A 23,985-nucleotide genomic window follows, 5' to 3' on the forward strand; every position below is an offset into this window, starting at 1 on the left:
TCTTCCTTGATTCATCACATAGTTTACTTGTTCCAAAGTTTGTGGATTTAAAGAGTCCATGATACATTCTCCAATTCCATGTTGTCCATTGCACCTATCACAAACTTGCATGACAGAATTCACAGGATTAGTAGTTAACATGTCTAATTTCCTTACCATGTTATCTACCTTGGCATTAAGTGCTGTAATAGCGTCTATTTCATAGACTCCTGCGGTTCTTCTTCTTTCGGTATTGTTTTGGTAATGGCTGTTGCTTGCCATCTCCTCTATCAACTCATATGCTTCATCAATTCCTTTCTTTTCAAAGGATCCACCTGCTGCTGCATCTAAGGTGATTTTTATGTTAGGAGATAATGCATTATAGAAAGTTTGTACCTGTAACCACTTGGGCAAACTGTGATGTGGGCACTTTCTTAACAAGTCCTTGAATCTTTCCCAAGCTTCATACAAGCTCTCTTGATCATTATGAGCAAATGTCATTATCTCATTTCGTAACTTGGTAGTTTTTGAGGACGGAAAGAATTTAGCTAAGAATTTTTGAGCTAATTCATCCCATGTGGTGAAACTTCCAGCTGGACATGATTGTAACCAGGACCTAGCTTTATCCCTAAGAGTGAATGGAAAGAGTCTCAATTTGATTGCATCTTCAGAAACACCGTTTTGCTTGAATGTGTCACAAATTTCCAAAAAATTGGTGATGTGAGCATTAGGATCTTCACTAGGTAGACCCCCATATTGGATCGAGGTAGAGAGCATTTGGATAATTGCTGGTTTAATCTCAAAGTTGTTAGCTTCTACCCTGGGTCTAGTAATACTTGAGGTTGTCCCATTCAGATTAGGTGTTGTATAATCTCTCAAGGTACGGACCGGCTGTTGAAGTGGTGGTCTAACTATGTTTTCATTTATGTTTTCGTTTTCGTTGGCCATGTTTGCTTCTTGTTCGGGTTTTATTTCCCGCGTTTTTCTTGCAGCGTTGTGCCTACGACAAGTTCGCTCAATCTCTGGATCAAAGACTAAAGGTTCAGTCCTTTTCGATCTTCTTTGCATAAAACACCTGGAATAATTCTTAGAAGAAAAAAAAAATTAAGTAAAGAAAATAAAAAGAGTGTCTAAATTAACAATAGGGTAATTCGTATTGATATTGATACGCCAATCCCCGGCAACGGCGCCAAAAACTTGACAGCATTTTTTTTTTTTTTCGCAAGTGTACGAAATCGCAACAAGTAGTATAGAGTAAGAAAGTATCGTATCCACAGGGATTGTTTATCAATTACCAAAATTATGTTAACCTATTATTATTTAGACGACGATAAAGGAGATTCGCTGTAAGGTAAATAAAATTTAAAAAAATAGAAGAGATCAAACACAAAATTCAAGTGAAAAGAAATCAGAGGATTAAGCTACTAGGGAATTTGAATTCACTTAATTCTATCCAGCTTATTCTATTAGTTCATTAATCAATTTTAATTGTTCAAGTAGGAGAACAACCCTAAAGTCACTAACAAGCTCTCCCGATTTATTGTTAGTTATTCTAATTCAGTTCAATTACCTATCTTTAATAGTGAAATTAAACATAAATCAGATTATTAGGTTTTATGGTTGTTTTGTGAGTTCACAACTTAATAATTTATTAACTTATGAAAACCTCCATTGAGTCAAACCATATAGCTTCCGCATCAAGTTATTATTCTCAAGTAAATTATTATCTTTTTCATATCAATAACCCTTCTCCTGAATGTAGTTATTGAAATAACTCAATCCAGGGGAAATTTTCTGCCTGGAAGCATTAAGCACAATAATAATTTATAACGAGAACAAAGAAAAACAAATCTAATATCATAAATTGGAATCGAATTAAGCTACATCAAATCCCTAGTATAAGAGTTTAGCTGGACATAGTAATTAAATTAAACTCAATCATGCTTGGCACTTTCATCATATTTAAAGACAATAATAAAAGAAAGAAACAAGATGAAGAGTTTTAGAATAAAAACTGTATCACAACTATGTTGATGGCTTCCTTGAATCTTGGCACAATTGTTTGATGCTTGAAATCCTTGAGAGAGAGAACGAATTATGTAAAGAAATTGCCTAAAAATCGAGAGATATCTTGTTAGGAGAAGTTCCTCTCTTTATATAGAGTTCTCGAAGGCAAGTTTGACTCCTTTTAGGAAATAGAATCCTTATTTAGTGCAAAATCCTTTATAGGAGATCATAACTGTTTAGGTTCTTGATTTCTTCTTAATTAGGACTCCTTTTTCCCCAAGAATAGGTCCAGGTCTTGTTTAGTGTGTTTAGGAAACTCCCCAAGGTCGGCCCATGTGAGAAAAAGCTAGATTTGCGCATTAAATTCTCGCTGGTTCCGCCTGCGCAGCACGGGCGTGCTTCCTGGCACGGGTTGGGTGTGCTTTAGTCTGGAAGTCTGGCCAGTAAAACACGGGGCGTGCTAGGTAGCACGGGCTGGTGAAGCATTGAGGCATGGGCGTGCCAGGTAGCACGGGATGGGCGTGCTTTCCTCTAGAAGTCTGGCCAGTGAAACACGGGGCGTGCTAGGTAGCACGGGCTGGTGAAGCATTGAGGCACGGGCGTGCCAGGTAGCACGGGCTGGGCGTGCTTTTCTCTGGAAGTCTGCCTAAAGTTGCCTTGGGCGTGCTATGCTTGACACGCCTAGGGACCCTTGTAGCACGGCCGTGCCTTTTAGCACGGCCAGGGCGTGCTACCAGTTAAGTGCCTTGTGTTATAAAGTTCTTTCTGTGCCAAATTCCTGAAATTTTCTCTTAGATCAAGCGGATTAAAGATCAAGGAAACTTTTGAACATAATTATACTAAAAGTGATTTAAAGTAATAAAAACTTACTCAAAATCTAATAAAAACTATATTAAAAACACTATAAAATTAACACTTATCACCAAATAACTAAACAAATTATAAATAAAACTAGTTTCGACAAGTTAAATACAGCTACTCTCATTTGATAATTTCTAGACTTCTAATCATTAAGAAACTTCTCATTACGCCTTTACTTCTTCTTCCTTACTCCAGGTATAAACCTCATTTACTTATGCATTTATTAAAAATTCTATACTAGCCACCAAGAACCAATCTCATTAAAGCTTCCACCCCTTAGAAATTCTAAATTCTAACTTAAACTCATAGCCTAGCATATATAACATCTACATCTTACTTGTCTAAGCCTTAGATTATAACTCTCTCTAACAATATTTATTAAAATTTCTAAGTTAACTTACATAATTATTAGCTAAGAATTCTCATTTCAACTACAAATCTTTTAATTATAATTAATATTCATGAAATATATTTAGCAATATTCAAAATTAATTTGCATCTTACAATAGGCCAACTAACTAATTCCTAGCAAGAATTATATCTGATTAATTATTTCTTTGAATTCAATTTAATCATCTATTAGTTTTAAAATTGGAATTTATACTAAAAATGGGAAAATAGGTCTTGGGGCGTACCGATCGAGAATCGAATGACGTTTCCATGATCTGCACGAGAAGAAAAGTATTCTGCCTCCTAGGACCCACCCGAGTGTCGCCGACGGGTCCCGGACCACTGTCGCTGCCGCCGTGCAAGGTGGTCGGAAGATCGGGCTTCACCGGAATTAGGCGGATCTTACCCCATTTGATTCAATTTTCTGTCAGGAGTCCATTTTTGGCATTAGTTGCGCGAGATCAGTCCCCTAACTAGCCAAAACGGGCTTGACGATAGCCTAGTGCGTGTTAATGGCACTGTCCATCGAAACGGAGGAATCGCAGCTCAGCTGTGCAGCAGCAGTCGCCAGAGCCACTAACAGAGAGGAGATGCGACTTGAGTGAGGCAGTCGGTGGCGGAGCTCGCAAGGAGCGGCGATCGAAATCTGCAATCGCAGCTTGCCTCTACTGCGTCCACTGAGAGCAGAAACGGAGGGAGGCGAGAAGGGTGGCTGTGGCGCGGCAACGAGAAGATGGTGATCTCAATTGTCTCAGGTGGTCGGAGCTAGAGGGAAGGAGAGGGAAGGAGGGGTTGTGTCGCCGGAGAAGAAGAAGAGAAGGAAAGAAAAAGAAAGGAAGGGAAAGCTTTCTAAACTTCTCTCTTCTCCTTTCTGAAGATATTTACTATGCCTAAGTCATTTTCCGACTCATGATCCCTTGACCGTATGGCAACCCCAGCTTCTGGTTCTTCTAGTGATGTTGAAGATTCTCTCTCTACAACTTTTTCATCCTTTTCCCTACATCTTCCACATGTCCTTATGAATGAACCAAAAGTTGAACATCCTGATGATCCATTTGATGATGCTTCAACAATACTTCCTTCTGACCCGCCGGCTCCTCCTCGCCCTACATCAGGACCTTGGTTTACTTTTGATAATGTTCCTCTCAGCAAATGGAGAAGCTGCATCTTAGAGTTTAATGCGTGGCTTGATACTCAAATGACCAGCCCACAAGCAATTCTCAAAACGGTTCTTATTGAATTTTCTTCCCGCTTTATTGGTTCGCTAAGAGAATGGTTCTTTAGTGGTCTCTCTGACTATGAACAAAAGAAGTTTTTCGCTGAAGAAAGTGTTAGTGCTGCTCTTGCCACTATCCATACTCAATTTCTAGGAAATTATCAGTTGATCTTTCAACAAAGAAAATAGGAGTTCTTTGATCGTAAATGTTACTCTCTTAAGTTCCGCGATCTGGAAAGACATTATCAAAGAATGAATCACCTTTATCACGAAATTAGTGGATTCAGAGATGATAACTTGAAACTCACATTTATTGCCTCTCTCCCCCAACTCATTCAACCTGAAGTGCAACGTATGTGTCAAGGAAAAGATCTTAGCCAACTCAAACTTGGTGAAATTTGGCAGTTCACTGTGGGTCCCGTATATGTATGGCACAACTTAAGAGGGGGGTGAATTGGGTTTTCTAAAAATAATGTAATTTTAGAATTTAAAACAAAATACAGAATTCTAAGTGCAGCGGAAAAATAAAGAACTTGTGAGAATAAGTTATGGATTAGAACTTTCTCACAATGTTCTATTTATAAAGAATAGAAAGACTATGCAAAGTGCAGCTATTAATTAGAACTGCTTCACAATGTCTTATTCAATATTAGAACTTCTTTATGAAGGAAAGCTATTGTATTTAGAACTTCCTCATAAAGTTTAGAAAATCATATAAGACTGTGTGAGAGACAGTTATTGAAACTAGAACTGCTTCACGGAGCCTTAACCAGGTTTAGAAAACTGATTAGAAACTCAAGAAGTGAAATATACTGTAAATAGAAGAACTATTTAGAACTTGGTATATTCACTTATTAGAATTCCAGAGTTCTAATATTCAGAGAAGATAAGACTTATTCCAATTTTAGAACATTAGAATCATTAACAACTTTAGCATTTCTAAAATATAAACAGAAGTGTAAGTAAAGCAGTATCAAGCGAAACTTCAGAAATTAAAAAGATCAACACATTGATTTATAGTGGTTCGGCACTAACTCGCCTACATCCACTCCCCAAGACTCATCTTGAGATCCTCAACTATGTTATCTCTTTTCAAGGGTAAGAGACAAACCAATAGTACAAGGCAATAGATCAACACCTAGATCTACCCTTTATCCCACTAGATTTTCCAAAGGTTCTAGTTAACCTCAACCCTTTCTGTTTTTGGCAGAGTACAGAAACTCAATTCAAGACATTAGAATCTCTCTCACGGAGAAGGTCGGTTGATAACCTCTTTCACAATAGCTTCTCACCTAAGCTATTACACAAATGTTTATCAAATAAAAACCTGTCTACTATAGATTACAAAATCTAAATAGACAGACAGAAATGCACATATAAGCACAGGAAAAACAGTTTATCAGATTAGAAAATCGTTTAGAAAACAGAACCGCTTTTCAAAAGCAGTGATTGTAAAAATTCTTTTCTCTTTCAGAGATAAAACGTGAAGTGTAAAGATGAAAAGAAAAATGGGGGTAGAGAGTAAGTTTTGAGAGATAAAAGATGTGATCAATAGGTAAATACTCTTAAAACGAAAACTCTTTCTTCCACTTAGTTCAAAGCGTGAAAACACCTTTTTATAGAGAGATTTGTGACTCGTTTTTAGAAAGTGGATATTTCATTTTGAAATCAGAATATTTGCTTTCCTTATTAGAAGATACGAGAATCTTAGTTACCAAAAACTTGTTTTATCCATTTGGTAAGAAAATAAAAGCCGATCTTCCTTTCCTTTAAACATAAAGATTTTCGAAAGCATTTTATTTGGAAAATATTTTTCGAAAAGATACTACTTACTAAAAATGAAAAATGAGATCTTCCTTCGTTTTAGGTAAGAGAATAAACTAAAATTCTTTAGATCTTCAAAGATAATTTCCGAATAAGAAAACATACGATTTATTACCAAAATCGTTTAGAGACATAATCTCTTTAATTTTAGGTAATTAAATCGTTTTGATTTTTAAAAAATATTTTTGAAAATAAAATTTTTGACGAAAGAATTTATTTTGAAGAATCTAATTTCCGAAAAATATTTTTGATGAGAGAAAAATTAGTTTATGTGCTTATAGATGAATTTTCTCTCTATCTTACAATGTATCCTAAATACCTAATCACTAGGATCTTCGAATATCTTCACACACTAGGGATTTTGTAGGACTTGCCTTGTTCGTTTTCTTTCCATAAGAATTCTGCATAAAATAATATTAGCACAAATAATAAAGTTTAAATTTATTTGTTTTGTTTTAATCATCAAAATTTCGAGATTAGAATTTGACCCTTGAGCCAACAATCTCCCCCTTTTTGATGATGACAAAACCAATAAATTTAGCAAACATAAAACATGTGCTCCCCCTAAATTTTATGCATATAAGTTCTAAGCATGCCAAAAGATTTTAATATGAAGCGAATTCAGAACATGTATTTTGCTCCCCCTGAATAGATGCAATAAAACTATTTGTGAAAATTAGAACTAGGGAGACATTTTAGAAACTGATTTTAGAACTAGCAAAGATAGACAAAATATTCTAAGTTCTAATAATCAGAGCATATGCTTAGAGCAAAAGAATAGAATAGAAATTGATATTAGAACAAAAGATCTAAAAACCAACCTGTAGAGCAAATTCATCATATAGAATAAGAATCTAAGTTCTAAAACACTCAGTTCATCATATAAAATATATAGCTCTCCAAAATAGACCATATAGAAAACAATAAACACCAACACAGATTAGAAAATAATAAACACTAAGATTAGAAAACACTAAACACTAAGATATAAGTACTTTGGTCACCAAGTACGTACCAAAATATCCAAAATGCCACCAAAATACCCATGTTCTCCCCCTTTTTGTCATCATACAAAAGGGTTAGAAAAAGATCAGAGCATAATGAAAAGAAAATTAGAACAGAATTCCAATGATATAACCTACAAAGACAAAGCAAAAAAAAATATTGTTCACAACACATAAAGACAAATCAGAGAGGCTTAGGATCAGTTCTAAGTCTTTTAGAACTTCTCAAATTCTGAGCTGGAGCAGTTTCAGAAGAGCTTTCTGTCCGTTTAGAAGAAGGGTGCAATGGAGGCTTTCTTCCATGAGTCTTATGTTTACCTGCAGTGTGCTTGACCCTCTTTGGTTTCTCTGGGGTAGGAGTGTAGGGTGTGCCTTTAACTTTCAGAGTAGCTAATTTCCTTTCATTCACATCTTTCATCCTTTCCAAGGTCTCAATGAGAGACTGATTCTGTTCAATCACAGTCTTGCAATGCTTTATTGCCTCATCGAGTTCCTTGTTATGCTCTTCTATTAGCTCTCTCTCCATTCTTCCTAGCATAGCTTCCCTACTCCTTTGAGCTAATAAGAACTCAGATTCTTTTTTTGTTTTGACCTCAGTAGACTTTTCTTCATCACTTAATTCCAGCTTTTCTATCTCAGCATCATTGACTTCTTCTACTTTCTTTCCTTTTTCAACTTTTCCAGACTCCTTTTTCTCTTCTGTTTCTTCTTCTTTTTCTAATTCTGCTTCCTTCTCAGCAGCTTTCTCTTTTTCTGTCTCTTCCTTCTTTTCTTTTTCTAATTTCTTTTCTTCTTCTCTTGCTTCCTCTATCTTTTCCTCCTTCTCTGTTTCTCCTAATTTAGCTTTTCCTTTGTCTTCTTTCTTCTTCTTTTTCTCAGCCTCTTCTCTTCCTTCCTTTCTTTCTCAACTTCTTCTTTTTCTTTCTTTACTTTTTGAACCTCTCCTGTCTCTTTCTTTTCTTTCTCAGCTTCTTCTTTTCCCTTCTCTTCTTTCTTCTTCTCTTCTTCTTCTTCTTCATCTTTCATTTTTAATGACCCGCTGTCTAGCTTTGAAACATTATAGCCATCACTCTCCTTTAAATCAACATCAAGCAACTCAAACACTGGTGTAAGAACCATTCCATAGGGCAACTTCTTAGGGTTGTTCTGCATCTTGTCAAAGATAATATGACATAGGTTGAGAGGTTTCTTCTCAACTATGTGCCACATCATGCATAACTCAACTTGATTCACACATGTGAGTGAGGCACTCTTGGGATAAATGTAATGCACAATTAATTTGTATAACCATTTCATACTGTTTGTCAAATTTGAACATTCAATAGTGCCCTGTTTATCAGCAGAACCCTTTTTCACAATTTTCTTCACAAAATCTTCATTTTTGTACTCATTAACCCTAGAAATATCCTTAATTTTCGTCACCCTAGATCCAGCATTTGGCAAATCAAAAATCTTGCTCAGGTCAGCGTAAGACAACGCTTTGATCTCACCCTTAAGCTTAATAGAGATCGACTCTGTTCCACTAACCTTAAGAGAACCGTAGAACTCTTTGACTAAACTTTCATAACACAGTCGGTTTAATGACAAAAAACTCATCCATCCTTGAAACTCGAAGAGTTCCTTGAAATCAAACTCATTACTACCAAAAAATTTCCAATTAATGACATACGAAAGCATGAGAGGATATGGTGAGAGGACAGATTTACATTTGTCGCGTGCCCTAAATGCTTGTTTCCTTGAAGTAGCAGTTTCGGTTTTTCCTTTCTTTGGTTCCTCTTCTGGCTTTTTCTGTTTCGACTCCTTTTGCTCATATTTCTTTGAAAGCCTTTTCAAGAGTTGAAGTTCTTGCTCAGTTAAGGAATCGGATGAGGAGGTGGAACTTGATTCGGCCAGTGTTGAGATTTTCGAAACATAGAACAGCTTAGGGTTTTGTTAGCAAGAGAACGATAGAAAGAATATGAAGCAGTTAATAGAGAGACAAGAACACTTAAGTGGCAGAAGAAATCGAAAAGAACAGTTTTTAAAGAAATTCAAAATGAAAAATAGAATAAAAGAAATAAAAAAATAAAAAATAATAAAAATACTGAAATCGCCAAAGCATGAAACATAATAAAACAAACACACATAATAAATTAACTGTTTTCGGCTAAAGCAAGATTCTGATAGTGACATTAGAAAGTCATATCAGAGCAATATGCGATTCTCTTTAGACAAAAACGTTTTTCACACACACAAAAAAAAAAAAAAAAATAGAACATAGTAGGTCTTTCATTTTCGAATATAGAAAGCAGTTTAGAACATACTTACAGAGTTCTAAAGTTATGAGTTTAGGACTAACACACTAAGTTCTCTTCTAATTGAGCAGAATTGACTTTCATTCAAGGGTTTAGTAAAGATATCTGCCAATTGCTTTTCTATAGGAATGAACTCAATTACTATGTCACCTTTTTGTATATGATCACGTATGAAGTGATGTTTGAGTTCTATATGCTTGGTTCTAGAATGCTGAATTGGATTCTTAGATAAATTGATGGCGCTTATGTTGTCACACTTGATTGGCATTGTTTCTAATTTCATTCCATAGTCTGCCAATTGTTGTTTGATCCATAGAACTTGTGCAACACAACTTAGAGCAGCAACATATTCTGCTTCTGCAGTAGAAAGAGCAACAGATGTCTGTTTCTTGCTAAACCATGATACAAGGGCGCTACCCAGAAATTGACAAGTCCCAGACGTACTTTTTCTATCTATTCTGCTTCCTGCAAAATCAGAATCACTATACCCAACAAAAATCAAATGTATCATCTTTAGAATATCACAGACCCAGATTAGAAGTTCCACAAAGATATCTTAATATTCTCTTTACAGCAATTAAATGAGACTCTTTGGGACACGATTGAAATCTAGCACATAGACAAACACTAAAGTGTATGTCTGGTCTGCTCGCCGTTAGATATAGTAAAGAACCAATCATACTTCTAAACAGCTTGATATCCACATCCTTACCTTTTTCATCTTTTTCAAATTTTGAGGATAGACTCATTGGTGTACTACATACTTTGGCATTTTCCATTTTGAATCGTTTTAACAATTCTCTAGTATACTTTTCTTGATTAATGAAAATTCCATTCTCACATTGTTTGATTTGAAGTCCAAGGAAGAAGTTTAATTCTCCCATCATACTCATTTCGAACTCACCCTGCATAATCTTAGAAAATTCCTTGCAAAGAAGATCATTAGTAGATCCAAAGATTATGTCATCAACATAAATTTGTACAACTAGAATGTCATGTGCTTTATTTTTAATAAATAGTGTTATATCAACCTTTCCTCTTGAAAAACCATTTTCCAATAGAAACTTACTCAATCTTTCATACCAAGCTCTAGGAGCTTACTTCAAACCATAAAGAGCTTTGGTAAGTTTGTAAACATGATTTGGTTTATCAAAAATTTCAAAACTAGGAGGTTGTTCTACATACACTTCTTCATTTAGAAAACCATTTAGAAAAGCACTTTTCACATTCATTTGATACAACATGAAGTTTTTAAAACATGCAAATGCATAAAGCATTCTAATGGCCTCAAGTCTAGCAACCGGGGCAAAGGTCTCATCAAAATCGATGCCTTCCTCTTGGTTGTACCCTTGAGCCACTAATCTTGCTTTATTTCTCACAATATTACCTTGTTCATCAAGCTTATTTCTAAACACCCATTTTGTTCCAATAACAGAATGGTTTTTAGGTCTAGAAACAAGTTTCCAAACTTGGTTTATCTCAAATTGATTTAGCTGTTCTTGTATAGCAAGAATCCAACTTTCATCATTTTGAGCATCTTCTAAATTTTTAGGTTCTAATTGAGAAACGAAAGCAACATTACCAAAATATCTTTTAAGTTGAGCTCTAGTCATCATCCTTTCTGAGGGATTATCCATAATGTCTTCTTGAGGATGATACTTATGAAATCGCCATTCTTTTGGTAATTGAGAATCTTCATTTTCTATTTCTAGCATTTGAGTTTCAACTATATTCTGATCTTCATGTTCTACTTCTGGTTCAGCCTGATTATCGGTGTTCTGCTCGCTTTTTGGCTGTTCTAGTTGTTCTGATTGTTCATTCTGCTTTTCATGATTAGAATCTACAACATCATCACTTTCTAATGTTCTAGATGTGGAGTCAGATTCATCAAAAACAATATGAATAGATTCTTCTACAACTAGAGTGTTTTTATTAAATACTCTATATGCTTTACTATTACTAGAATATCCCAAAAAAATACCTTCATACGATTTAGCAAGATGATTTTTCTTGTTATCTAGAATAAAGCATTTGCGCCCAAAAATGTGAAAATAACCAATATTTGGTTTTCTACCTTTGTATAGCTCATATGGAGTCTTTTTAAGTTTAGATCTTACCAAAGCCCTGTTTAGAATATAACAGGTAGTGTTAACTGCTTCTGTCCAGAAATACTTTGGTAGTTTAGAATCAGTCAGCATGGTTCTGGCCATTTCTTGAAGTGTTCTATTCTTGCGTTCCACTACTCCATTTTGTTGAGGTGTTCTAGATGCTGAGAATTTATGGAAGATTCCTGACTCGTTGCAAAAAGCATCGAATTTCTGATTTTCAAATTCTCCTCCATGATCACTTCTAATTGTCGTGATGTTGTATCCTTTCTCATTTTGTATTCTCTTGCAAAGATGAACAAACATATCATATGACTCATCCTTATTTCTAAGGAAGAGTGTCCAGGTGAATCTAGAGTAGTAATCTACAATAACAAATGCATAGAATTTTCCTCCAAGACTAGAAGGAGTAATTGGACCGAATAGATCAAGGTGTAGCAATTCTAAAGGTCTAGAAGTAGAAACCATGCCCTTGGATTTAAAAGAAGTTCTGGTTTGTTTGCCCATTTGACAAGCATCACAAATGTGATCTTTTTCAAATTTCAACTTTGGCAAACCTCGAACCAAATCTTTCTTAGAAAGTTTAGAAATAAGGTGCATGCTTGCATGTCCAAGTCTTCTATGCCATAACCAATTAGAATTATCAACAGAAACTAAACATATATCTTGGTTATGCATATCAGAGAGATCTACTAGGTATATATTTCCAAACCTTTTTTCAACGAATAAGGTTTTATTATCATGCATGTTCTGAACTTCACAATGACAAGGTTCAAAGATCACTCTTCTATTTTTTATCACAAATCTGACTAATACTTAACAAGTTATAATGTAATCCTTCTACTAAGCATACATCTTCTATTGAAGGATTAGAACCTACCACACCAATACCAACAATTTTACCTTTTGCTTTGTCTCCAAAGCTTACTGTACCTCCCTTTTTCTTTTCTAATCTGGTGAACTTCTTTCTGTCACCAGTCATATGCCCAGAGCAAGCACTGTCCATGTACCACATTTCTATTTTTAGCTCACTCCTTAGGCACTCCTGAAAAGTTCAAGCAGATTTAGGTACCCAACTCATATTGGGTCCTGGAGGGTTAGAGGTAACAGGTGCATTTAGCTTACTATGATTTTTCTTTCTATTGAAACTTTGATATTCTAAAGTCATAACATTAGAAACAATATTTTTCTTATTTGAAACCCAATTCTGTTTAGAAATGCTATCATAGCTAGAACTTGTCTTTTCTTTAGAAAATGATTCTGAAATTGATTTTAGAATCCTAATCTCAGTTTTCAAAGCTTCATTTTCAGAATTCAAATTTTTACATTTTTCTTCAAGATGTGTCAGATTTTCAGAAAATCGATTATTGCAATTTTTGAGATCTTTGATTTCTGTGATGAGATCTTTGCATGTAACTTCTGGATAAAAAGCATCTTTTAAATGATTACTTTCAGACTTTAATTTTCTGAAATCTTCCTTTAGAACTTTATGCTTTCTAACAAGCTTTTCAAACTCATTGCAAAGATTATTGTAAGTATCTAGAAGATCATTTTCTGATTCAGGTTTAGAAATACTTACATTGCTTTATTCATGGTTCTAGACCGTTGCATTTGTTTTGTTGATTTCAGCTTTCTGTGTTGAAGTCAGAGTACTGATTTCTTTGGAGTCAGAATCGATAGTAGCCATTAGACAGATATTAGCAATTTCTTCTTAATCACTGTGGCTTTCAGAATTAGAATCATCTGAATCACTCCAAGCAGCTACGAAAGCCTGCTTCAGCTTCTCTTTTGTTGACTTCTTTTTCAATTTAGAACAATTAGGCTTGATATGTCCGGGTTTGTTGCATTCATAACAAACCACTTCAGAAGATTCTTTCTTAGGTAAGTTACCATTTTTGGGTGGAAAGTTCTTTTTGTTAAACTTTTTCTGTGGGCTTCCACTCTTTCTATAGAACTTTTTGAATCTTTTAGCAACAAGTGCTAAATCATCACTATCAAGATCAGAAGAACTTTCTTCACTAGAATCTATTCTCAAAGCCAGTCCTTTCTTTTTCTTATCTTCTACAGTTAAAGAAGATTTCATTTCTTCTGAAATAAGAGCTCCTATAAGATAATCATAAGTGACGGGAGTCTCTTTGTAATTCATGACAGTTCCTATAGAATCCCATTTTTTAGGTAGAATTCTAAGGATTTTCTTAACAAGCTCATCTTCTGAAATTTCCTTACCGAGAGTTCTCAAAGGATTAACTATATTAGTAAATCTAGAATTTAACACTGCAATAGTTTCTCCTTCCTTCATACTAAACATTTCATATTCTCTCCAAAGGATATTTATTCTGGATTCCTTTACTCTATCCGTACCCTCATAGGTGACTTTAAGTTTTTCCCATACTTCTGTCGCAGATTTACATCCAGACACTTTATTGTATTCTGTTGCGTCTAGAGCACAATGAAGAATATTGATTGCTTTTGTATTTATAGCAATATTATTCCAATCAGCATCTGTATATTCTTCTTTTGTTTTTCTAACAATCTCATCTCCTACAATTTTCATGGGAATACGAGGACCAGTGATAACATTCCTCCAGCAGTTTATATCAAGTGATTTTATGAAATTTTCCATTCTAGTCTTCCAATAAGAGTAATTAGAACCATTGAACAAAGGAGGTCTAGAAACAGATTGACCTTCTAATGAAGTAAGAGGAAGTGAGGTTGCCATGGGATCTTATCTCTTAAGCGGTTAAGCTTCGGTAAGTCAAGAGCTAAGGCTCTGATACCAGATTGTGGGCCCTGTATATGTATGGCACAATCCAAGAGGGGGGTGAATTGGGTTTTCTAAAAATAATGTAATTTTAGAATTTAAAACAAAATACAGAATTCTAAGTGCAGCGGAAAAATAAAGAACTTGTGAGAATAAGTTATGATTAGAACTTCCTCACAATGTTATATTTATAAAGAATAGAAAGACTATGCAAAGTGCAGCTATTAATTAGAACTGCTTCACAATGTCTTATTCAATATTACAACTTCTTTATGACGGAAAGCTATTGTATTTAGAACTTCCTCATAAAGTTTAGAAAATCATATAAGACTGTGTGAGAGACAGTTATTGAAACTATAACTACTTCACAGAGCCTTAACCAGGTTTAGAAAACTGATTAGAAACTCAAGAAGTGAAATATACTGTAAATAGAAGAACTGTTTAGAACTTGGTATATTCACTTATCAGAATTCCAGAGTTCTATATATTCAGAGAAGATAAGACTTATTCCAATTTTAGAACATTAGAATCATTAACAACTTTAACATTTCTAAAATATAAACAGAAGTGTAAGTAAAGCAGTATCAAGCGAAACTTCAGAAATTAAAAAGATCAACACAGTGATCTATAGTGGTTCGGCACTAACTCGCCTACATCCACTCCCCAAGACTCATCTTGAGATCCTCAACTATGTTATCTCTTTTCAAGGGTAAGAGACAAACCAACAGTACAAGGCAATAGATCAACACCTAGATCTACCCTTTATCCCACTAGATTTTCCAAAGGTTCTAGTTAACCTCAACCCTTTTTGTTTTTGGCAGAGTACAGAAACTCAATTCAAGACATTAGAATCTCTCTCACAGAGAAGGTCGCTTGATAACCTCTTTCTCAATTCAAGACATTAGAATCTCTCTCACAGAGAAGGTCGCTTGATAACCTCTTTCACAATAGCTTCTCACCTAAGCTATTACACAAATGTTTATCAAATAAAAACATGTCTACTATAGATTACAAAATCTAAATAGACAGACAGAAATGCACATATAAGCACAGGAAAAATAGTTTATCAGATTAGAAAATCGTTTAGAAAACAGAACCGTTTTTCAAAAGCAGTGATTGTAAAAATTCTTTTCTCTTTTAAAGATAAAACGTGAAGTGTAAAGATGAAAAGAAAAATGGGGGTAGAGAGTAAGTTTTGAGAGATAAAAGATGTGATCAATAGGTGAATAGTCTTAAAATGAAAACTATTTCTTCCACTTAGTTCAAAGCGTGAAAACACCTTTTTATAGAGAGATTTGTGACTCTCATTTTTAGAAAGTGTATATTTCATTTTGAAATCAGAATATTTGCTTTCCTTATTAGAAGATACGAGAATCTTAGTTACCAAAAACTTGTTTTATCCTTTTGGTAAGAAAATAAAAGCCGATCTTCCTTTCCTTTAAACATAAAGATTTTCGAAAGCATTTTATTTGGAAAATATTTTTCGAAAAGATACTACTTACTAAAAATGAAAAATGAGATCTTCCTTCGTTTTAGGTAAGAGAATATGTAACACCCGCCGCCCGATCCCAAAAGACCCGACGGTGGATGCCACATTCTGTGCCGGAGGCACCGTCCTAACCTACATATAAACCATACAATCATATTATGAATTAGAAGTGACTTAGTATTCATAATTTTAGCAAGTAAGAATATTTTGTTTTGAAAATGATTTGGGAGAGTCCTACAGAAAAACTGCAAGAGTTTCCCCTAAAAATAGAAGTTGCCAAACATATGAATACAAAGCACTCCCAAATCCAAACTCCAAACCCCATCAAACTCCAATAACAACACAATAGCACTTCTATCATTTCATATCCTCAATAACATTGTAATATTCATCAATTCAATACATTCATTTAAACATATCAACTTCTAATGTTCTAACCATTAAATAAGTCCAAGTTTATCTCCCAATATATATAAACACCAAAATAATTTACAACAATATGCTTAAGTGATAAATTAAATAATACAGTCTCCAACAATGTAAGACTTATACATGCCATAATTCTTAGTTACAAAAAAAATGCTAAGTAACTGCCAAAATATCTCTTCAGCTCTGATGCTGCTCTTCAGGTCTTTAAGCAGCAAGCACAATCTCCAACCTGCGCGTGATAAAATCAACGCGCTGAGTATAAAACTCAGTGGTGCTCATAAACACAACAAACCAATGTTGTGATGACAACATACTTAAAAAATCATTTATATACATAAAATCATTAAATTTGAACATGTATTACATATGTACACCAACACATCATGCTTTAAAAATTCATTTGATATCATAAATACGTTATGGTAAACTAAGAGTTATTAACATAATGTGATCTCATTTATTTCACTTCCTTAAAATTATTTTATATGGGCTCACATACACTTAGGAGAAAAAGAAGCAGATAAGTTTTCATAGCTTATTCATAATGGCCTTAGGTTGCCAACCTTATCATAACATATAGAGCGCGTCCGCCCTAACATAAGACACCCACGTGCCTAGCATATGATCATAGCTTCTTATCATAATGGCATCAAATGCCGAGCATGCTCATCATACATAATAAAATCAAATCATGCATCAAATCCACACCAAGTATATTAGAGCCCAAAAAAATTTCTCATAAAATTCATTTTCTTTAGTCTTCTCATAATAAAAACTTAATTTAAACTTAAGTAATTCATAAAAATTCTCATACTTAAACAAAATGACTTAACATAGAAAATTTCCAGCATAAAAGTAACATTGACCTTTGCTGTGTTTTTAAAACATAACTTGAGCTATGGGTCTCTAAATTAAATGAAATAAGAGTCATTAGAAAGCTAAGACAAAAGCCTACAAATGTTATGAAGGGATCATAGCCCAGATCAATATGGAAGATAACAAAACAAAGCTAGGAACACAAACTAACAGACCAGACCTGATTCAGCAGAACCAAGTCCAATGTTTATTGAATTCCTACTTAACCAAACACTCAAATGAAACCAATTCAGAATAAGGAAATTCTCAAGACACAGGGAAACAACCTTTATGAAGAACTCAGAACCTAATCTTGTCATTATAGTGGTCAAAATGGGCACTCAATTCAGTGATGCATGTGGCCCGACACAAACAGAGTCAGTTTGGGTGTTTCAGCCATAAGTTGAGCTATGTGTCTCCAAATTGGACAAAAGAGTATGGGTTGGAAAGATAAGAGATATACCTACAACTTTTATCAAGGACTCAGACACAAATGGAAACTAGAAAGGATCGAAAAATGGTCCTTAATCTCAATCAAAAACACATTTTTCCCAAATTCAGCTTACTTTACCCATGAAAGGAACATGAACAAAAAAGATACAAGGGAGAAATGTCTACCACAACATAAATACTCATCAAACATCACCCAAGAGCATGTTATTGCAACCAAAATTCAACAAATCAATCATTTCATACAAAATCCCAAAATATACACATGAGAGCATAAAGGCACAAAATCAAAAATTTGAGTAAGGTAAGTGTGTTTATGAACACTAACCTTCAAAACAAGCTTTAACAAGCTTTAATCAAAGCTTCTCAAGCTTTGGTCTTGCCCTTATCTTTGTTAGAAGGCTCTCCACCCTCTACATGTAAGAAACTCAAAATCAAACAAAGAAAACAAATAAAAGAAGTAATTGGAGCATGATTAAGCATGTATATGCTAAAAGACAACTCTAAACCCAAAAATAATTAACTTATCATAAAATCACTTACTTGACCCAAGTAGGAAAATCACCAAATTCCTTGAAATTAGTCACCAAAAATGACTTCTCTAGCTTCACTCTCTAAGATTTAGTACTTAAATCAAGTTGGATGGGTGAATTTGATGTGTTTACTAAGTGTTTACTAAGTAAGAATTGAAGAAAAGGAAGAAGAAGAAGAAGAAGAAGAAGAAGGAGGAGGAGGAAACGTGTAAGTAGAAGAAGAAGGTAAAATTTGTTGCTCAATAATTGATGGTTGCCTTTAATAAAGCAACTAAAGGGTATTTTGGTCTTTTCTCCAAATTGGAGGGTGTTTTGGTCTTTTCTCCAAATATTCTCCAATTAAATTCCTTCAAAATATTATTTATCTCCACAAAACTCTCTAATTTATTCCATAAAAATAATTCCTCAAATTTCCTCCATAAAAATAATTGCTCAAATTTCCTTACTTAATATAGCACCATAATTCACTATTCACTAAGTATCTAAATTCTCCAAAAATATTCCTTACTTACTTTCTACCCATAAAAACCCATGCATACATGCTCCAAAAATGTTAAATAAAATATAAAACATAAATTGTAATTTTTCCGGACAAAAAATAATACCAACTTCCGGACCGGTGGTACTATTCACAGACCGGTAAACTACTATTGAAACACAGGAAAAATGGGGCGTTACAGAATAAACTAAAATTCTTTAGATCTTCAAAGATAATTTCCGAAAAAGAAAACATACGATTTATTACCAAAATCGTTTAGAGGCATAATCTCTTTAATTTTACGTAATTAAATGGTTTTGATTTTTAAAGAATATTTTCGAAAATAAAATTTTTGACGAAAGAATTTATTTTGAAGAATCTAATTTCCGAAAAATATTTTTGATGAGAGAAAAATTAGTTTATGTGCTTATAGATGAATTTTCTCTCTATCCTACAATGTATCCTAAATACCTAACCACTAGGGTCTTCGAATATCTTCACACACTAGGAATTTTGTAACGCCCCAAAATTTTCGAATCTTAAAATAATATTATTTTATCGGGTCATAAATGGTGCTACAGAAAGGGGGATAATATTTTATTTAGATCCGAGGAAGATATTGAGTATGATTAATTATGAACGGGTAGTGATTTACCAGTCTATGAATAGTACCATCGGTCAGTGAATAGTACTACCGGTCCGAGAGTCGGTATTATTTTGGTCCAAAAAAATTACTATATATGTTTTATATTTTCTTTAATATTTTTGGAGTATGTATGCATGATTTTTATGGGTAGAAAGTAAGTAATGAATATTTTTGGAGAATTTAGATAATTAGTGAATAGTGAATTATGATGCTTTATTAATTAAGGAAATTTGAGGAATAATTTTTATGGAGTAATTTGAGAAATTTGTGGAGATAAATAATATTGCGAAGGAATTGAATTGGAGAATATTTTTAGCCATTAGATGAGCTTGATCTTAGCCATCCAATTATAGGGAAAAGACCAAAATACCCTTTGATCACTTTATAAGGTCAACTTCAATTATTGAGCAACCACTTTTTCTCTTCTTCTTCTTCTCTTCAACGCCACTTCCTCTTCTTCTTCTCTTCTTTGTTTTTCTTCACTTCTTACTTGTTAAATCTACCAAATTAAACCCACCCAACTTGATTTAAGTAATTAATCTTAGAGAATTAAGCTTGAGAAGTGATTTGTGGTGATTAGTTTCAAGAAATTTGGAGATTTTCTACTTAAGCCAAAGGTTGGGGAAACCTCTACCATGGAGTAAAGGCAAAGTTAGAGCTTAGAAAGCTTTAATTTAAGCTTGCTAAAGCTTATTTTTAAGGTTAGTGTTCATAAACACACTTACCTTACTTGAATTTTTGATTTTGTGCATTTATGCTATCATACATGTATTTTGGGATTTTGTATGAAATGATTGATTTGTTGAACTTTGGTTGCAATAAAATGCTCTTGGGTGATGTTTGATGAGTATTTAGTATGTGGTAGAAATCTCTACCTTGTATCTTTGTTGTTCATGTTCTTTTCATGGTTGAAGAAAGCTGAATTTGGGAAATAGTGTTATTGGGTGAGATTAAGGACTAGTTTTCGACCATTTCTATTTTCCATTTGTGTGTGAGTCCTTCATGAAAGTTGTAGGTCTACATCTTAGCTTTCCAACCCATCCTCTTGTGTCCAATTTGGAGATACATAGCTCAACTTATGGCTGAAATACCTAAACTGACTCTGTTATGCCGGGCCACATGCATCACTGAATTGAGTGCCCATTTTGACCACTATAATGACAATATTTGGTTCTGAGGTCTTCATGAAAGTTGTTTCCCTGTGTCTTGAGACTTCCATGGTTCTGGATTGGTTTAATTTTAGTGTTTGGTTAAGTAGGAATTCAATAAACATTGGACTTAGTTCTGCTGAATCAGGTCTGGACTGTTGGTCTGTGTTCCTAGCTTCTGTGTACCACCTTACGCATTGATTTGGACTGTGGTCCCTTCATAACATTTGTAGAATTTTATCTTATCTTTCTAATGAATTTAATTTCATTCAATTTGGAGACCTATAACTCAAGTTATGTCTTAAAAACACAGCAAAGGTCAAGGATATTTTAATGCTGGAAATTTCCTATGCCTTGACTTATAGGTTTATTTGGATAAATGTATGTATGAATCATGTGTGATCAGGTTCTCTTGATTATTTGTATGTTTGAGGATTGATTTGACAAAAATAAGATATAAGGTTGAAAAGTGGTATTGTGGATATGTTTAAATGTATATAAATGGGAAAAATTGTTGAAAATTTTGGGATAAAGTGTGGAATTAGTTTAGATAATGCATGATGAGGATAGAAATGGATACCTTGGTGCATAAGAGTTATGTTAGTATGCTTGGTTGGAGAAGAAAATTCCTCCCCTTGGTTTTCATTAAGAGGCCAAACCACTCTAGGGTGGTAAGGCTTACTTAATTATTTTTTTTGTATAGTATAAGTATGACATAAGTATGATTTTATATGATAAGAAGTTTCTTATGATAAATTTCATTATGATGTTAAGAAAGTTTTAAAAGAAAAGGAATTGATGAGAAATTTTCCTATATTAAGTATATATATATATATATATATATTTGAAATATTTCCTGTGAAGAATGTGAAAATTTTTGTAAGTTGTAAGTTGAGAAATTTGAAATGATGGGTATTAAGTAATGAAGAGTTTTTGATTAAGAATTATTGCTTTTGTGAAAGAATGATTTTGATTTGGGCTCTACTATGCATGAGTGAAAAGTGGTATGATGAGATTGATTTTGTTATGTGAAGCTATGATCATATGCTAGGGTTATCAGCCCTTATAAATAGGCGGACGCGCTTATTTGTGTGATGGGGGTGGTGCTTTCATAGGCCACGGTAGTGCTTTCATAGGCCACGGTGGTGTGATGGGGGTGGTGCTTTTATAGGCCACGATTGTGTGATGGGGGTGGTGCTTTCATAGGCCACGGTGGTGCTTTCATAGGCCACGGTGGTGCTTTCATAGGCCACGATCAAATCTGCTTATGTTCATTCTTTATTAGTACGAGCCTTAACTAAAGAATTAACATATTTGTATTTATAATCGTCTTATTACTTTCAAAGTATTAAATTAAACGAATGAGATCATATTATTTTAGTAAACCTTACTTTGGAAATTAATGATTATGTTATCAAATGAATTTTCAAAGCATGATATTCCGGTACATGGTTTTAAACATAAATAGTATATGTATTGGTATAATAAATGTGCATGTAATGAATTTATGAGTTGAAAGAATTAAATTCTTTATGTTATTAATTAATAGTTTATTTGATATTTCTTTTGCTATAAATGTACATGTATGTTGAAATTTAATGATTTTATGTCATTTGTGTTTTAAGTAAGTTGTCATCACAACTTTAGTAAGTATATGAATTATGAGCACCACTGAGTTTTATACTCAGCGCGTTGATTTTTATCACGCGCAGGTTAAAGACTGTGGTTGCTGCTTGAAGACTAGAAAAGTAGCATCAGGGCAGAAGTGACTATTGTGGTAGTAGTAGATTGAGATTTATGTAATTAAGAATTATGACATGTATAAGTATTCTATTTTCGGAGGTTGTATTATTTGAATTATAACTTAAGCATGTCATTAGCAATTATGTTGGTGTATATATTCAGAGATCAGCATAAGATTCATTAAATGATTGAATATAAAATATTTCAAGAGAGTTGGTATGATTAATTTATTAAGACTTGATATATATACTGAATGCAATTAATTGATGAATATTAAAATGCTATTGAGGATTTATATAGTTATGAAAATATAAAAGTGTTGTTGTGTTATGATGATTATGTGGAGATGTTGGGAGTTTGGAGTTTAATTGGGAGTGTTTTGTATTCACATGTTTGGCAAGCTCAGTTTTTAAAAGGGAAATTCTTACAGTATTTATGTAGGATTTTTCCCAATCTATTTTTCAAAAAAAAAAAAAAAAACAGAGATAAAAACGAAATGAAATGATTATCTATAAAAAAAAAAAATTACTCGCTACACTTGTGAATACTCAATTACTTCTAATTCATAATCTTATTTAATGATTTGTATGTTAAGTTAAGACGGTGTCTCCGGCACCGAATGTGGCATCCGTCGTCGATCTCACGGGACTCGGCGGAGGGTGTTACAGATTTTGTAGGACTTGCCTTGTTCGTTTTCTTTCCATAAGAATTCTGCATAAAATAATATTAGCACAAATAATAAAGTTTAAATTTATTTGTTTTGTTTTAATCATCAAAATTTCGAGATTAGAATTTGACCCTTGAGCCAACATTCACTTTGACTGCTGTTGACCGTATGTGTGAACAACAAAGACTATTCAAGAAAATTGCAAAAGGTGATATGCTTTTAAAATCCGCTTGTTCTCATCCCTTCTAGACCAAGTGTAAAGATACTTCCTGTGAATGCCATCCTCACCACTCAAAGCACACCAAGCATTCCAAACATTCTAAGAAGTCCATGTTCTTCCCTCAAAGGAAGCACCGCTCTAGAAAAATGCACTGGTACAGAAAGAAATCCAAGTCTCGCCTAAAGTCTGACAAATGTTATATCTGTGGCAAAAAGGGGCATTATATCTATAGCTGTTGTTCCCCTCGATTTTGCTCACATAAAGGAATTGTTCTCCCCATGTTGGGCAACGTCTCATCTCACCTTCAACCAACCTTCTCCTCTGTACAAAAATCCTAATTTCTTTGTCTCTCTTCCTTTTAAACTTAATGAGGACATTAATCCTACTAAAGCTAGTCACCCGGGTATGTCTCCCTCTGATTTAGCGTTAGCAAGAGGTGAATGTCAAGAACTTCTGCAATAAGATCTCATTGAACCTACTCAATCTCCATGGGCATATCAAGTGTTTTATGTGAATAAGCGCACAGAACAAATTCGAGGCAAAAAACGGCTTGTAATTGATTATAAACCACTGAATCATTTCCTTGCTGATGACAAGTTTCCAATCCCTAAGATTTCCTCTCTCTTGGTTCATCTTCAGAATGCTAAGTTCTTTTCTAAGTTTGATCTTAAATCTGGCTTTTGGCAACTGGGAATTCGGCCTGAAGATAGATACAAAATTGCTTTCTGTATTCCTGATGCTCAGTATCAGTGGACTGTAATGCCTTTTGGTCTTAAAACTGCTCCTTCAATCTTCCAACGGGCTATGATCAGAATTTTTGAACCATTACTGCATAGCTATATCATCTACATTGATGTAGCCTTTTGTTTTCTGATACTGCAAAGGC

At 34.0% G+C, this 23,985-nt stretch overlaps 1 non-coding gene across 1 annotated transcript; it reads left to right on the top strand.

Moving 5' to 3' along the window:
• The first annotated feature begins 391 nt into the window (after positions 1 to 391).
• On the top strand, positions 392 to 498 carry LOC149493314 (small nucleolar RNA R71). The gene has a single exon (XR_016318621.1). It is a non-coding gene; the product is annotated as a small nucleolar RNA R71 (small nucleolar RNA).
• Positions 499 to 23,985: the final 23,487 nt, after the last annotated feature.

This window comes from Jatropha curcas, chromosome 10 (assembly GCF_041381405.1).
Source record: "Jatropha curcas cultivar XTBG-Jc1 chromosome 10, XTBG_Jcur_1.0, whole genome shotgun sequence".
Taxonomy (NCBI): Eukaryota; Viridiplantae; Streptophyta; class Magnoliopsida; order Malpighiales; family Euphorbiaceae; genus Jatropha; species Jatropha curcas.